Source organism: Protopterus annectens, chromosome 17.part0, assembly GCF_019279795.1.
Source record: "Protopterus annectens isolate FY-2018-M chromosome 17.part0, PAN1.0, whole genome shotgun sequence".
NCBI classification, from domain to species: Eukaryota; Metazoa; Chordata; order Ceratodontiformes; family Protopteridae; genus Protopterus; species Protopterus annectens.
The window spans coordinates 400,008,004-400,022,264 of record NC_056751.1 but is presented as its reverse complement, the minus strand read 5'-3'; the positions used below and the strand labels follow the sequence as shown (position 1 = coordinate 400,022,264).

Sequence of the window (14,261 nt, the reverse complement as noted above, 5' to 3'; positions counted from 1 at the left end):
CTAATGTGTGTTTAAATAAAGCACTGTTAGTATCCTTTGTCTTAATATTATATACATGTTCTCTAATAGGTTCTAATAAAGTGCATGTAGTCATACCTACATAAAATGCAGTACATCCACTACATAAACTGATATAAACCACCCCCTTTGTTTTACATGTAAAATGTCCAGGCACTTTTAAGGTATGGATAAATGCTTAACATAACAAAAGGACCTTCAAGTATAAACCTACAAAAATTACATTGTCCGCATTTAAACATTCCTAAGCCCTTATTAGTCTCTAAAACTCTAGGCACATATTTAGTATGGTCATTCTATAATGTACTCTAAAGTATATCTATTCTTATAAACAAAATTTGGCTTAGTTCCGACTACTTTAAACAATTGTGCATTACCCTCCAAACTTTTCCAGTTTTTCTCCAGTATACTTCTAATCACTAAACTATCAAATTACCTGGTTCCTGTGAATTACCACATCGATGGTAGTCCACTGAACACAGAAGGCGTTATAAAAGATTTGTGAACAAAGGTTGACCACAACCTCTCTTTTGACCACCACATTGTCACTGTGGTCAGAAAGTCCTATGTGGCACATCTTATTACTAAGAGTTTTGCATCCAGGAAGAAAAAGGTCATTGTCTCCCTCTACTCTTCCTTCATTAGGCCAATCATTAAGTACAACGCCTCATTTGGCATGTACCTCACTAAACACCTGCAACAATTGGAGAGGCCGCAAAAGTGCCTCACAAAGAAGATCCTAGGCCTTAAACATTTGTCCTATATGGACAGACTAAAAAAAACTCCAACTATTCTCTGTCTCATATCGCCTACTGAGAGGCGATCTCTGCTTGACTTACAAAGTCATGTCTGACCCAGCTCTGTTAGAAATGCTACATCTAAAGAAATCCCAATCCCTCTGCACCACACACTCCAGAGACTTCAGTCTCATTACCACAATCAACAGAACATGCTGGAGGGACAGATTAATAACCCAGAGATTGCCTGTGCTATGGAATAGACTTCCCATACATGTCAAGAAGAGCACCTCACTGGCCCTGTTCATGAGAAATCTTGATGAGTGGATGGGAAATAGAAAATTCCCCCCGGGATTACTCCAGTGGCTTTACTTGACAGAGGCACTGGGAACTAAGGTCTGGTGGCACAATGCCAGGGTAATCCTATGGGCTAGGCTTATAAAGGCCACAGGGCCATTAGCCTAGTACACACCAATGAACCTATCAGCTGTCATGTCCAAAGTACAAACAGACCCCTTCTTTTGACAAAGCTTATCCTTATTGCTTATGAAAGGAAATTTAAGTATGGGGGGGTAATGACGATGTCTTTTATTCCAAATATCATTACTCAGTTTGTTGCGATACCCCTCATTATGCCCCTATTGAAAAATAAAGCTGTAATAATTTCAAATTCCTCATTTCCGGTCAGTCTACTGGCACATATATACTGGCCTTTAGGGATGTTCCTTTTAATGAAGGCTGGGTGGTTGCTTTTGTTATGCAAGTAACCATTGGTGAAAGTATTCTTCCTATGTATCCTACTTTCAAACTGTTGCTGTTCATTATCCCATCCAAGATGTTTATCAAGAAAGTTCACTTGACTAACACGATCCCTAGAAAAAACTTTTAAAGAACTTGATTTCTCATTATTAGCTGAGACCAAATGTTCTACATCAAGAACAGTGGCTTCGATAAAAAAAAAAAAAAAAACAGGTCCTCTATGAGCCTTTCGTCATAACATATTTTAAAGGTATGGTATAGCTCTTCTAATACCGTGGCTTCCCACCACCCCATAACTATATTTGCATAAGAGGAGGCTGCTGGAGACCTCGTTGCAACACCCTTATTTTGTTTATATTTACCATCAAGCAAAAATAAATTGTTATGTAAAAGAAGGTCAATCATATCACAATAAAAATTACTTTAATGATGAGAAAAAGCCAAATATTTAAATAAAAATTCCCTCTCAAATTCTACCCCTTCACTATGAGGAATACATGTAAATAAGGAAAGTACTTCCAAAGTAAAAAAAAATCACATGATTATCAATGCCATATCTAAAACCATCCAAAAACTGTCTAAACTTGTCCAAGAAATCTCAGGAATCCTTAACATGGGATTGTAAATTTTGGGCTAATGGGTTCAAGACCAAGTCTATAACAAGGGCAATACCTTCAGTGAGTGAATTGGGGGATGATGGCTTTGGTCTAAATGGTGGATTAACTAAATATTTATGCTTCAGGATACCAAATAACACCCCTAACCTTAATTTTTTCCCACCAAACAAAAATTGTACACGTTGAAATCCATATCGTCATTCTTTAACACGTCATACAAAAATGCATGAATTTTTCTATGATTGTTTTGAATATCACTCATATATACTTATTCATAATCTTTGTCCTTATTAAAGAGGTCCAGCATGCTATTATATTTATCTGTTTTCATTAACACTAGATTACCCCCTTATCATTTTCATAACCCTTAAATTAGTGTTACATCTCAATTCATTAAGTGCCTTTCTTTTATCTACATTAAGATTGTCAAACCACCTCCTGCTATGTTTACCTAGGATTTCCCTTATGTCATTGATACACATACATTCAATAAGGGTATGATGCAACAATGGCATAAAACTAGATGGTTTAACATACTAACTGTATTTTTAACATTTTTGAATTAAAAAATCGGGTATATGTTTCAAATCTAATGTTCTCGCAACATCTGCCCTTCTAGTTGGCACATAAAGCCATAGCCTAACAATTTCAAAGGCACAGATGTCAATTCTAAATCAGACAAGTTAATGATGCTGAAAGTCTCCGCATCATACCTTCTCAATTTTCCATTGATGAGTTCGAGGCTGCTTGTTCCCTCGTTCTTGTTAGTCTCATCCTTGGTGCTTTGTTGTCTCTTTTTGCTATAAGAAGTTTTAGATTTAGCACCGTTCTCAATGTTTAAACTGCTGGCATCATTTTCTACAGTTCGATTGACTGCTCCTGGGTCCTCTACTGCATTTCTCTCTCTCATTTTCCCAACTGAAGAGTTATGTGTAACAGCAGCCCAGAAGTACTTAGTCATAACCCTCGATGATTGGTTATTCACCTTGTTAATCATAGTCTCTGTCCATACTGGTTTTAAGGTAGAATGACTGTTCTTATAATCACTACCATTCCTATTCTTATTATTACTAGGATCAAAGGAATAGTAAGCGAGAGAGTTTTCATATGCTGTAACATCTCTCAGCAGTTTATTATGCTTACGCATAATAACTGAAGTCTTGTGTTGTTCAACTTCTTACAGATCCAGGCTGTAACAAATTTCTTCATTATTGCAGTCAGTGAACTGCAAACACAGCTCATTATCTACCTTTAGAATTTGTTCCATTAAACTGGTGCTGCATGTTCCCACAGTATCTGAGTCATCTCGCCTACATCTAAGGATGCTCTCCCAGTCCACGTCTGACAGAAAATTAGGATCTTAATGCCTGTGTTGTTTAGCTATGATACAATGTCCCTCCATATTGTGTAGCTTGAACCATTCCCCTTCCTGCTGTACTTTCAGAATCACAGGGTATTTCAGCTATGCAAATCAAACAAATGGATTAGCACTAAGGTTAACCGTTCTTGGAGAACCAAATGAAAACAAACAATATGTAAAAACTCCAAGTTATGGACACGCTGAGCATAAAAATCACAAATTTATTAAATCCACAAAGCTTTCGGGGACTAGCCTTCTTTAGTGTGTACATACAATCGAAAAATCCATACCACTTGTAATACCATGTGACGCGACCAATAAAACAATTAATTCACAGCTAATTAAAACTTCAACAAAAGCTGAAACTTCAGAATAAGCGCATACAAAAATGCTACAAAAGTGTTCATACTTGTAGCATAAAACTAATGCACCTGCTCACTTTATTTTATTCTGTTTTATTTTTATTATTTTTATTATATTTTAAAACCATCTGTTGTTTCTTCGAAATAGCCTTAATACTAACTGCTGTATTAAGCTCTGGTGTATGCTGTGCATCTAACCTTAAAATCCATTCATACTCACATACGTCAAGTATATTAAGTCACCACCCCTCTTGTTCTTAGATTTAAGGTTGTTATGGGACAACATCAGCTTTTTAAAATGTGTATTAATTTCAGTTTCATTAATGATGCTATAATATGATTGTTAAAAAGCAAATATAATTTGTATGCAGGGCTGGGGAAAAATACAGCTTCATACATTACTGCTGTGTCTCAACTGCATTCTTTTAATATGTAACAAAGAAAAAGTAAGTGTTGCATGAAGTCAAGGCATGTTAGCTATTGTAAAAGGAATTTGTTAGCCTGACTCCTCCAGGCTAGGAGTGTGTTGTTGCTAGGGAAGGTTTGAAACATCCAAGGTCAGAAAACAAGACCCCTTGAAAGGTGGGTCATGTATAGGAAGGTGTTCCCATGAAGTCCGAGGTGAAAATCATGAGGGATGAGGACATTTGCAAGGTCTTCTATTTGACAGAGTCATTGTAATGTAAGAAAACTACATGACAACGTTGATGAGGAAAATTTATAAAAACTACACTTTTTCTATGTAAAGTGAGACTGATTCACCATCTGCTATGAAGATGGTCTCCCAGCACTGTAAGAATAAAGTTTGTTTGTTCATCCTAAAGTGTTGTTCCTGACTGAAGGCATACAAGATAAATTCTTTATTTATGACTTTAACAAAGTCAATTACCCTAAATTCAAATCTATGATCACTTCCTTCCTCCATCACATGTTTAGCAAGTGCATTACTGGAAACCTCTCTCCTTATCTCGGACTTATGCTCTGTTATCCCATCTTTAAGTTTTCTTGTACTTTTCCTATATAAAATGCAGGACATTTAACACAATTAGCCATATACACTATATTAGCAGTGTTGCATGTAGCAAAACACTTAAACACATATTTTCTCTCCGTTACGGAGTGCAAAAACTTGTTATCTGTCATAATATCAACACATTTACAATTATAGCATGGGAGAGTACCTATTCCGCTTATTCCTTGTGAGTCAGTATTGGCCATATCTTTATAACATAGCCGTTGTTTTAAGCTGAAGCACCTCTTATATGCAAAACTTGGCTTCACTCCAATTATATTAGTAATTTCTGGCATAGTTTTTAAAACATCCCAGTTCTTTGTAATAATACATTTTACCCCATAAAACCTCCTACTATATGTGGTAACATATCTTAAATTATCACATTTATTATTGACCCTACTCCTATCCATACTTGTACTATGCTCCTTAAAATAAGGTCTAGCATGAGTTTCTCTAACTGCCAGGACATTATCTTTAATATTCTCAAGCAGCCTATCTTCATAACCACGTTCTTTAAACTTGGATACCATTTCACTGAGTTTTTCATCACATACAATATCATCAGTATTTAATCTGCTAGCTCTCATAAACTGGCTTTAAATGATGCTTCTAAAGGTATGTGGGGCATGCATACTAATTATATGAACAAACCTATTAATTTGCACAGGCTTTCTATAAATTGAAGTCCTGATATTATCACCATCTTTCTTTAAACTAATATCCAAATGTAAAGTTTCATCAGAATGTTCTAGAGCAAATTGTAAAAAAATCAGTCTTATGATTCAAATTAATAAATAATTCTAATTGTGGGCTGTCACCAGCCCACACTAAAAATATGCTGTCAGCAAAATGTTTAAAGAAGAGAACCTTATGACTTAATTCACAAAAGCAATTAAAAATATGTTCTTCCCCTTTTGCTATCGCTATATTTGCATATGTTTTGGAAGTTCCCATTGCCACCCCAGTTTTCTGATGATAATAGTAGTCTTGAAACATAAAAATATTATTATGGAGAACAACATCAAGTAACTCGCAAGTAGTTTCTACTTTTCTCCCATGCATATTTGTATTTGCACACACAAATTCATGCACAGCATCTATCCTATAGCTGTAGGAATCACAGTGAATAATGATTGTATAACCAAAGTGACAAAAATATAATTGTGATTCATCTGTGTACTATGCCATTCATATAATGTATGCAAAAAATCCCTAGTATCCTGTATATAACTTTTTACCTTCACTAAGTACCTACCCAAAGCAGATTATAAATATATTGAAATGGATTCAGTCACCCACCTTGTACCTGACACTTGTGGGTGGGTGATACAAGTTTTTATGTATTTTTGGTAACCCATATATAATAGGTATCCTTGGACAGTAAAGAAGTAATGTCACTATTGATGTGTAATTCATATACAATCATTTTATTTTTATTTATTTTACATTTGCTTACTGGGATAATCCGACTGGATACATGTCCATTTTCAGCTGAGGCCCGGGGAGAAAAGCTCCACATAGACAAACTTACATAGATTACACAGAAGTTAGCAAACAATTATAAAAAATGTGATTATATACAATGGCTTAGTAGTGTTCCCTATTCTCATGGGCAGACACAATTAAAAGTAAGAGACATCAGATTGGAAGCAGAGCTTGGTGACATAGTTACAAGTTATGATAATTACAGAATATGCTTTCAGTTTATAACTTAATCAGGGTTGGTACATGGGCATAGCCAATTCACTTTGAGATACTGTTTGAGGTTTTTTTTAAGAGACTTTTGGAGGATTGTAGGGTTATATAGTTTGGCAACGAATTCCAGGTTTTGCCAACAAAGTTGGCAAGCAGGGATTTACCAGCAGAGTTATTAGCTTTGTGGGTTTGGACCAGTAGTTTATTGGCTGACCATAGGGATCTCAGGTTGCTATATGGCTTAATAATATTTTTAAGTGAGGGGGTATCCTCAGGGTGGTACAAAATTTTGTGCGCTATTAAGAGTTGATTGAATTGAATTAAGCTGGGCAGTTCTAGCCACTCTAGTTGTTTAAGGTTCTGGTGTAGGTGGAGCCAGTGGCGAATCTGGCAATACAATTGTAGCTATGGGACAGCTTACCTAGTTCGGATTTGTTGAGGTTTGAGAGTACAGGCAAGGCATATAAAAGAGTAGAGAGTAGGTGTGTTCGGGTGACTGCAGTCCTAGCCTGTGGGGTTAAAAATGTCTTGTTTCTATACAGTGATCCAAGCTTCTTATTGATGGTCTGTATGGTTGTGTTGACCTGTAGGTCAAATTTGAGATTGTCTATGATAACCCCATAGCAGTTTGGTGTGATGATCTGGGGAAATAGTGGTACCATTGTTAGATGTGACAGAGAATAAAAGTGTGGTAGATCTACTAGTGGGGGAGAAGAGTAGAAGTTTAGTTTTAATGGGGTTCAGAAGTAGGCATTGGTTGATGAGCCAGTACTTGATAGTGTTAAATGTATTTTGGGTTAAGGTTTGCAGTTCAGATGGGGAGGTGGCTAAGCAGATCAAAGTGGAATCATCTGCATATTGAATGCAAGTAGCTTTAGGGATAGCAGTGTGAAGGTTGTTGCTAAAAATAGAGAATATAGTGGACCTAGTATGGACCCTTGAGGGACACCAAGTGTGAGAGGTAGCTGGCTGGAGAGTTTGTCCTGCCATAGTACTGCCTGTTGTCTACCAGTCAGGTAGGATTGAAACCACTGGATAGCAGGCTTGTTGAGGGAAATAGATTTTAGTGAAAGAATGAGAAGTTCATGGTTGACCATGTCAAAGGCTTTTTATAGGTCAAGAAAGAGGGCAGAGGTTAGCCTATTGTCATTCCTGTTTTGGTTTATGGCAGTAGTAAAGGAAAGGAGGGCTGAGGTGATGCTCTGGTATGGCCTGAAACCATGCTGGGAGTTGGATAGTAAGTTATTCTGTTTAAGGTATTGCATTAGTTGCTTGTGCGCACATTTCTCCATTATTTTGTCTAGTGGGGAAAGAATGGCAATGGGTCTATAGCTGGATATGTCTGAGGAGCTACCACCTTTATGGAGTGGGATTATGTGAGATATTTTCCAGAAGGAGGGGATAGCATTTTTGGATAAGGTACTGTTGATGAGGATAGATATGGGATATGCAATGGCATCTGCAGCTATTTGTAGGTACTCTGCAGGGAGGAGGTCAGCAGCGAGGGTGGTAGGTTTTAGTTTTTTTTAGAAGTCTTTTGTTAAAACTAGTGGATATTGGTTGGAAGCTAAATTTGGGGTGATTATTGGGTAAATTAGGCGTGTGGTTTAAGTTAGAGGGGGTTAGTTGATTTGCTAGGGATTGGATTGTTTCAGTGAAAAAGTTATTAAAGGTGCTAGCTATGGTCTTTGGGGAACTATGGGTGTAGTTAGCCGGGGTTGAGGTGGTGGAATGACCTGGACAAAGTAGTTGATTTAAGCCTGTCCAGAACTTTTGAGGGTTGTTATGGTGTTTTTGTAGGAAATTTTGGTAGAAGCTTTTTTATCCAGTAAAATAGATTTTTTTATATCATTCCTGAGTAGACGATATTTTATTTGGTCAAGCGGGGCTTTAGTTGTTCTCCAGCTGGCTTAGGCTCTGTTTCTAGTTTTGATTTTAGCTTTGGTATCTTTTGTGAGCCATGGTGCTGTATTTGATATAGTTTTTATTGTACGTGCTGGAGCATGGGAATCAAGGATACTTACGAATTTAGTGTTAAAGTGATCTATGGCCTCTTCTAATGTTAGATTTTTTAGTTTTGACCAGTCAACTGCTTTTAATTCATTTTGGAATATAGCAGCATCAAAGTTTGTCCTGTTTCTGACTGTTTTATATTTGGGCTGGTGAGGGTTTCCTGCCTTATGTTTTATGATATAGGTTAGACAATGGTCGCTGATGTCATCCGGGAGAGTACCAGCTGTGTACAGTTGGGGTTGGTTATTAACTAGGATCCAGTCAAGGATATTTTCCCTGTTGGTTGGTTTGTTTATCTTAGTGGGAGAGGTTATGGTCTGTTTAAACCCAGATAGGTTTATATGGGTGGGGGTGGGGGGTCAGAGGAGCAGGGGTGCCAGTCGGTGATAAAGTCGCCAAGAATTATGGTTTCTTGGGGATAGGTAGTGGATAACCAGTAAAGATTATCTTCTAGGGTATTTAGGTTGTTGCCTGGCAGAATGTATGCACAGATGATGTTCAAGTGCTTGTTTTGGTTAATCTGTAGCTTGGTTATGAGGAGTTCCTCGTTATTGAATTGGGGAGGTTGAATGGTGTCTCTATTAATGGCTACAGTATTTTTGTAAATGACTGCTATCCCACCTCCTTTCTTTGTAGCATGGTCTATCTGGCGAATATTGTATCCTGGAGGTAGTATCTCATTGTCAGTAGTACTGGGTTTTAGCCAGGTTTCCGTAAGACACAATGTCCAGGGAGTGGGTTGCTAGGAGGGCATGTAGGTTGGGAATCTTATTGTTAATACTTATAATATTTAGGTGAAATCCTAGGAGGGAACTAGTGGGAGTATATATGGGTAGCTTGACTGTGGGGGTTGTGGTAGGGGAGCGGAGGTTATTGGGTGTGGGTGGGCCAGGGTTGGGATGAATGTCTCCATGTGTTATAAGGTTATAGTGACAGGATATTCTGTGCTTTAGGAGTTTGTTTATAAGTTTTATTTAGTCTTTGTCTTAAGGATTATGTTTTGTGGCTGTACAGGGGTGGTATTTTATAGAGGGTGGTATATTCGGTGTACTGGGGATGGTAAAGTGTTTGGTGTTGCGTGAAGTCATAGGTGTCTGACCATTTGGGTAGTGAATACCACTGTCAAATGTTTATTTGTAGGCAGTGAGATGGTAAAATAGAAACAGTATAGGCATTAGGGTAATTAACATTTTTCTGCTTGTTTGCATTTTGTTAGGGGGACAGGCCAAATTTGATGGCTGACTGTGCTAGCAGGGTGTGGAAGAATGGAAGAGAAGGAAATGGGTTAAGGGGGAGGGTTGCTCAATAATGTGTGAGGTGCTGATTGGTACTTTGCAGGAGGGGAGTGGCATGCTAGTGGCAAAGTCTGGTTTTAATTTAGCACTAGAGGGGGCAGGTGGAATTTGGGGGCAGGGAGGGGAGCAGAGTGAGCCCGAGCATAGTGGGGCTAACACTGACTCCGAGAGTTACCTTGGGATTTTAGTTTGTATGATTGTATGTAAGCAATGTTTTTGGCTGTACTTTAATTTGTTTTATTGTTTATTTTTACACCAATTTTCAGGCTAATTTTAATAGGATCTTAGGGGTAAACTAGCAAATGTAGTCAGAATGGAGGGAGTCAACTTACTGTGGGGACAGCCTAGAAACAAAACTTTGCCAAATTAAAAAGTAAATGCTTGGGACTGGAACACTGTGTGAGTGTAAGGCTGATTCAAGAAATTATAACCTAATCTAGTGGCAATTGGCTGGATCCCTTCACTGTTGTGCATACACCTTTAAGCCTCAACAGTTTACAAAAACTAAACTGTAATTCACCTATTACAATAGAAAAGCTGGAGGGAGTCAGGTTCTTGCTTCCCAGAGGTTTTACTTAGTTAAGATAGCCAGCTTCAGTGGAGAAGGTAGAAATTGCTTTATGCAGTTAATCTCAGGTTGGGGTGGGGGGGGTCATGCAGGACAGAAACCCGTGCAAACTATTACAATAGAAAAGCTGGAGGGAGTCAGGTTCTTGCTTCCCAGAGGTTTTACTTGGATAAAATAGCCAGCTTCAGTGGAGAAGGTAGAAATTGCTTTATGCAGTTAATCCCAGGTGGGGGTGGAGAGTCACGCAGCAAAGAAACCCGTGCAAATTGCTGTGCAGGACAACAAACAGAGGGGTAGGGAAGGTACAACAGCTACAGGATGAAATGTATGTGAGTTAGGTAGTAGAGAGTTTGAGTTTGTGGAATCCTATCGACTCAACTTATAAACTTGGATACCTCAGTGCTACTGATCTTATTAAATGCATTAATGTCATTCAAGAACTCAATATCATAGTCTGCTTTGTTCAATGTAACCACTGACCCTTCTTTGTCGGCCTGTTTTATTATAATCTTATTTTACTCTAGCTTCTTAAGTGCTTCGTATTCCATAGAGGTGAAGTTATAGAACTTGTTCTTATCCCTTTTATTATAATATTCCCTTATTTCATCTTCACATAGATCATAAAATGCAGTGACAATAGGACATTTACTAGGACAAATAAGCTGGACTTTCTACATACCTGAATCATTGCACACAGAGTCCTTAAAAATCAACTTCAAACTGAGATTCCTAGTGAAAGTTTTTATGTCCGTAAGAGGATTAACAACATTATCGCTTCCTGAAGGAATACATTGTAAACCCTTACTAAGCAAACTGATGTCACATTCAGTCAATGTTATACTAGTTAAATTTAATAACAGGAAATCCATTTATTTCACATCACTCATTGTTCGACTGCGAGTCTGAGGACCTCTGCTGTGCCATCTCTTCTTGCCCTCTTCAGTGTTCTGTCTCTTGGTGTATCTCTCTGCTTCATTGTGATCACTTCCGTTAACTTTAAAACCAAACAGATGGCACTGATCCGAGCATAATACAAGGATGGATAGGAGTAGGGTCAATAATAAATGCAATGATTTTAAAATATGTTACCACATATAGTAGGAGTGAAGCCAAGTTTTGCATACAAGAAGTGCTTCAGCTTAAAACAACGGCTATTTTATAAAGATATGGCCAATATTGACTCACAAGGAATAAGCAGAATAGGCATTCTCCCATGCTATAATTGTAAATGTGTTGATATTACGACAATGACTTTGCACCCAATGACTAAGAGAAAATGTTTGTGTTTTGCTACATGTAATACTGCTAATATAGTGTATATGAATAATTGTGTTAAATGCCCTGCATTTTATATAGGGAAAAGTACAAGGAAACTTAAAGATTAGATAATAGAGTATAAGTCTGAGATGCAGAGAGGTTTCCAGTAATGCACTTGCTAAATGTGATGGAGAAAGGAAGTGATCGTAAATTTTTTTATACGGTAATTGACCTTAAATCTAAGAACAAGAATGGTGGTGACTTAATACACTTGAAGTATGCGAGTATGAATGGATTTTAAGGTTAGATGCAAAGCATACACCAGGACTTAATACAGCAGTTAGTATTAAACTTATTTCGAAGAAGCGACAGATGGTTTTAAATGTAAAATAAAAATAATAAAATAAAATGGTTTTAAATGTAAAATAAAAATAATAAAATAAAACAGAATGAAATAAGTAAATAAGTGCATTAGTTTTATGCTGTAAGTATGAACACTTTTTAGCATTTTTGTATGTGCTTATTCTGAAGTTTCAACTTTTATTGAAGTTTTAATTAGCTGGGAATTGATTGGCTGTGTCACATGGTATTAACTAACTATATAAGTGGTATGGATTTTTCTGTTGTGTGTCACATGGTATTACAGCTGAGTGATGTCTACAGGCGTTTCTGCAGTTACCTCCTACTGCTCCTCTAGGTGTCAAATATTGCCTGTTCATATTTGCATTAATAATTCCAAAACCATGCTACATACAAGGTATCAGAATATTTTATCTTGAAGCATATATGAATGCAAACACAACTGCGTTGATATATGACCTCTGTCAATAAGTCTTTGTTAAAACTGTAAGGTGATAAAGTCATTTTTTAAAGGCTGAATCCACATCCACTGGGAGTTAAAGGTACACACTCAAAAGAGCTCTACTGGAAGGAATGAGTTAAGTAACTATATAAGTGGTATGTATTTTTCTATTGTATATACAAACTGAAGAAGGATTGCCCCTGAAAGCTTTGTGGATTTAATAAATTTGTGATTTTTACACTCGGCGTGCTTATAACTTGGAGTTTTTACATATTTATTTCAGCTATGCACCTGTCCTATCCATTCTTAGTTCATTTAATACCTTCAGCATAACTTTGCTTCTCTTATAAAATGTTTCTTTGCAATCACTGACCTGCTTTTTGAATATCCCTGCAAATGGGATAACTCCAAGTATTTTTTCTTGCCTTATTTTATTTTTTATACAAGGGAATGGAAACCTGCCAAACATGCTTGGATCTGCTTAGTGCTGCTGCCATCCAACTTTTCTATTATTGTTTCTTGATTTCTTGGTATTGCAGATATGTTGTATAAAAGCTGCATTACAAATTGTTTCAACTTTCTGTTGCTCGCTCACTCTCTTGTATTCCAATTATCCTGATGTTATTCCTTTGAGTGGTTTTCAAGATCATCCATCTTTTTAGCCTGTCTTTTATATGTTCCTGTATTATGTGAGCCTGCTTCTGCACCTCAGCTTTAATTGCTACTGCATCTTCTGCAGAGTTTGCAACTTCTTTTGTAGTCTTCCCACTTCTGTTTCTTGCTGTTGTATTGTGTGTTTCAAGGAACTAGCATCTTGGCCTAGTGCAATTTACCTTTTCAAACAAAATGCACAGTTGCTTCTCCTTATTTGCAGATTTAAAGACAGACATATAGTCCTTTTTGTTCTTCATTCATACTTTCTTCTGGGTTTCATTTTCTCCTTGGGAATACTATTTTATTCATATTTCTGCAGGCTCTCTCCAGAGCTTTGGTCTTAGGCAGTCATCTTGGCTGGGCTGTCTAGTGCCCTTCATTGACAAATCATCTAACGTTTATAAAACAGCTGGTATGATGTTAGATGTTAAATATTTCATATGCATGTGTATTCAATTGCAAATATGACCTTAATACTAAAAACAAAATCTATAAAAATGTTTCTTCAACTTCAGCTCTAGAATGAAGAATTGATTTTGTTGTCATTCCACATCTCAGTCAGATTCGTCATCTGATCAACATTTTTTCTCTCTCTTTTTTAGCTCTGTCATCATCCTATCCATTTTCCAAGGAATCAGAGTGTAGACCTCACTATGGTACTCTGAGAAGTTTCCAGAACCACACAAGTTTCAGGATATTTCACAATAAGGATTATCAATGATGGAACAACACCAGTGGGATTATTGCACCAGGCAGTATGATGATTCAACATTAGAGTTGTGTAATATCTTTGAGAATTTAACAGTTTGGTTGGACAAAAGGAACTCCGATTATGACAACAACAGGCAAGTGATTAAACAACTTAATGTTGCTTATGCTGGGATTGATTTTATTTTGTTTTTTTAATTTGTTTTCCCTTGTTTTATTTGGTATGGAGATGGTATTTTAAAAGGAAGTTTGATTTTTGTTTTGAGCTTCTATTCACATTATTGTGGGTTTTAAAAGCCTTGCAAGACAAATTACACTTTTAAATATGGTCTAGATTAATGTTGGCACATCTGTCTTTTTAAAGAAAGCTTGTGTTTTCAGCTCTTAGTAGAGTGTATTGT

The 14,261-nt window shown here is 37.0% G+C and overlaps 1 long non-coding RNA gene across 1 annotated transcript in view; it reads left to right on the top strand.

Moving 5' to 3' along the window:
* The window catches only part of LOC122791814, a 251,138-nt gene extending 237,145 nt beyond the window's left edge, over positions 1-13,993 (top strand). Inside the window, exon 4 of the long non-coding RNA XR_006363201.1 lies at positions 13,755-13,993. This is a non-coding gene — a long non-coding RNA (uncharacterized LOC122791814). The remainder of the gene's footprint in view (positions 1-13,754) is intronic.
* Positions 13,994-14,261: the final 268 nt, after the last annotated feature.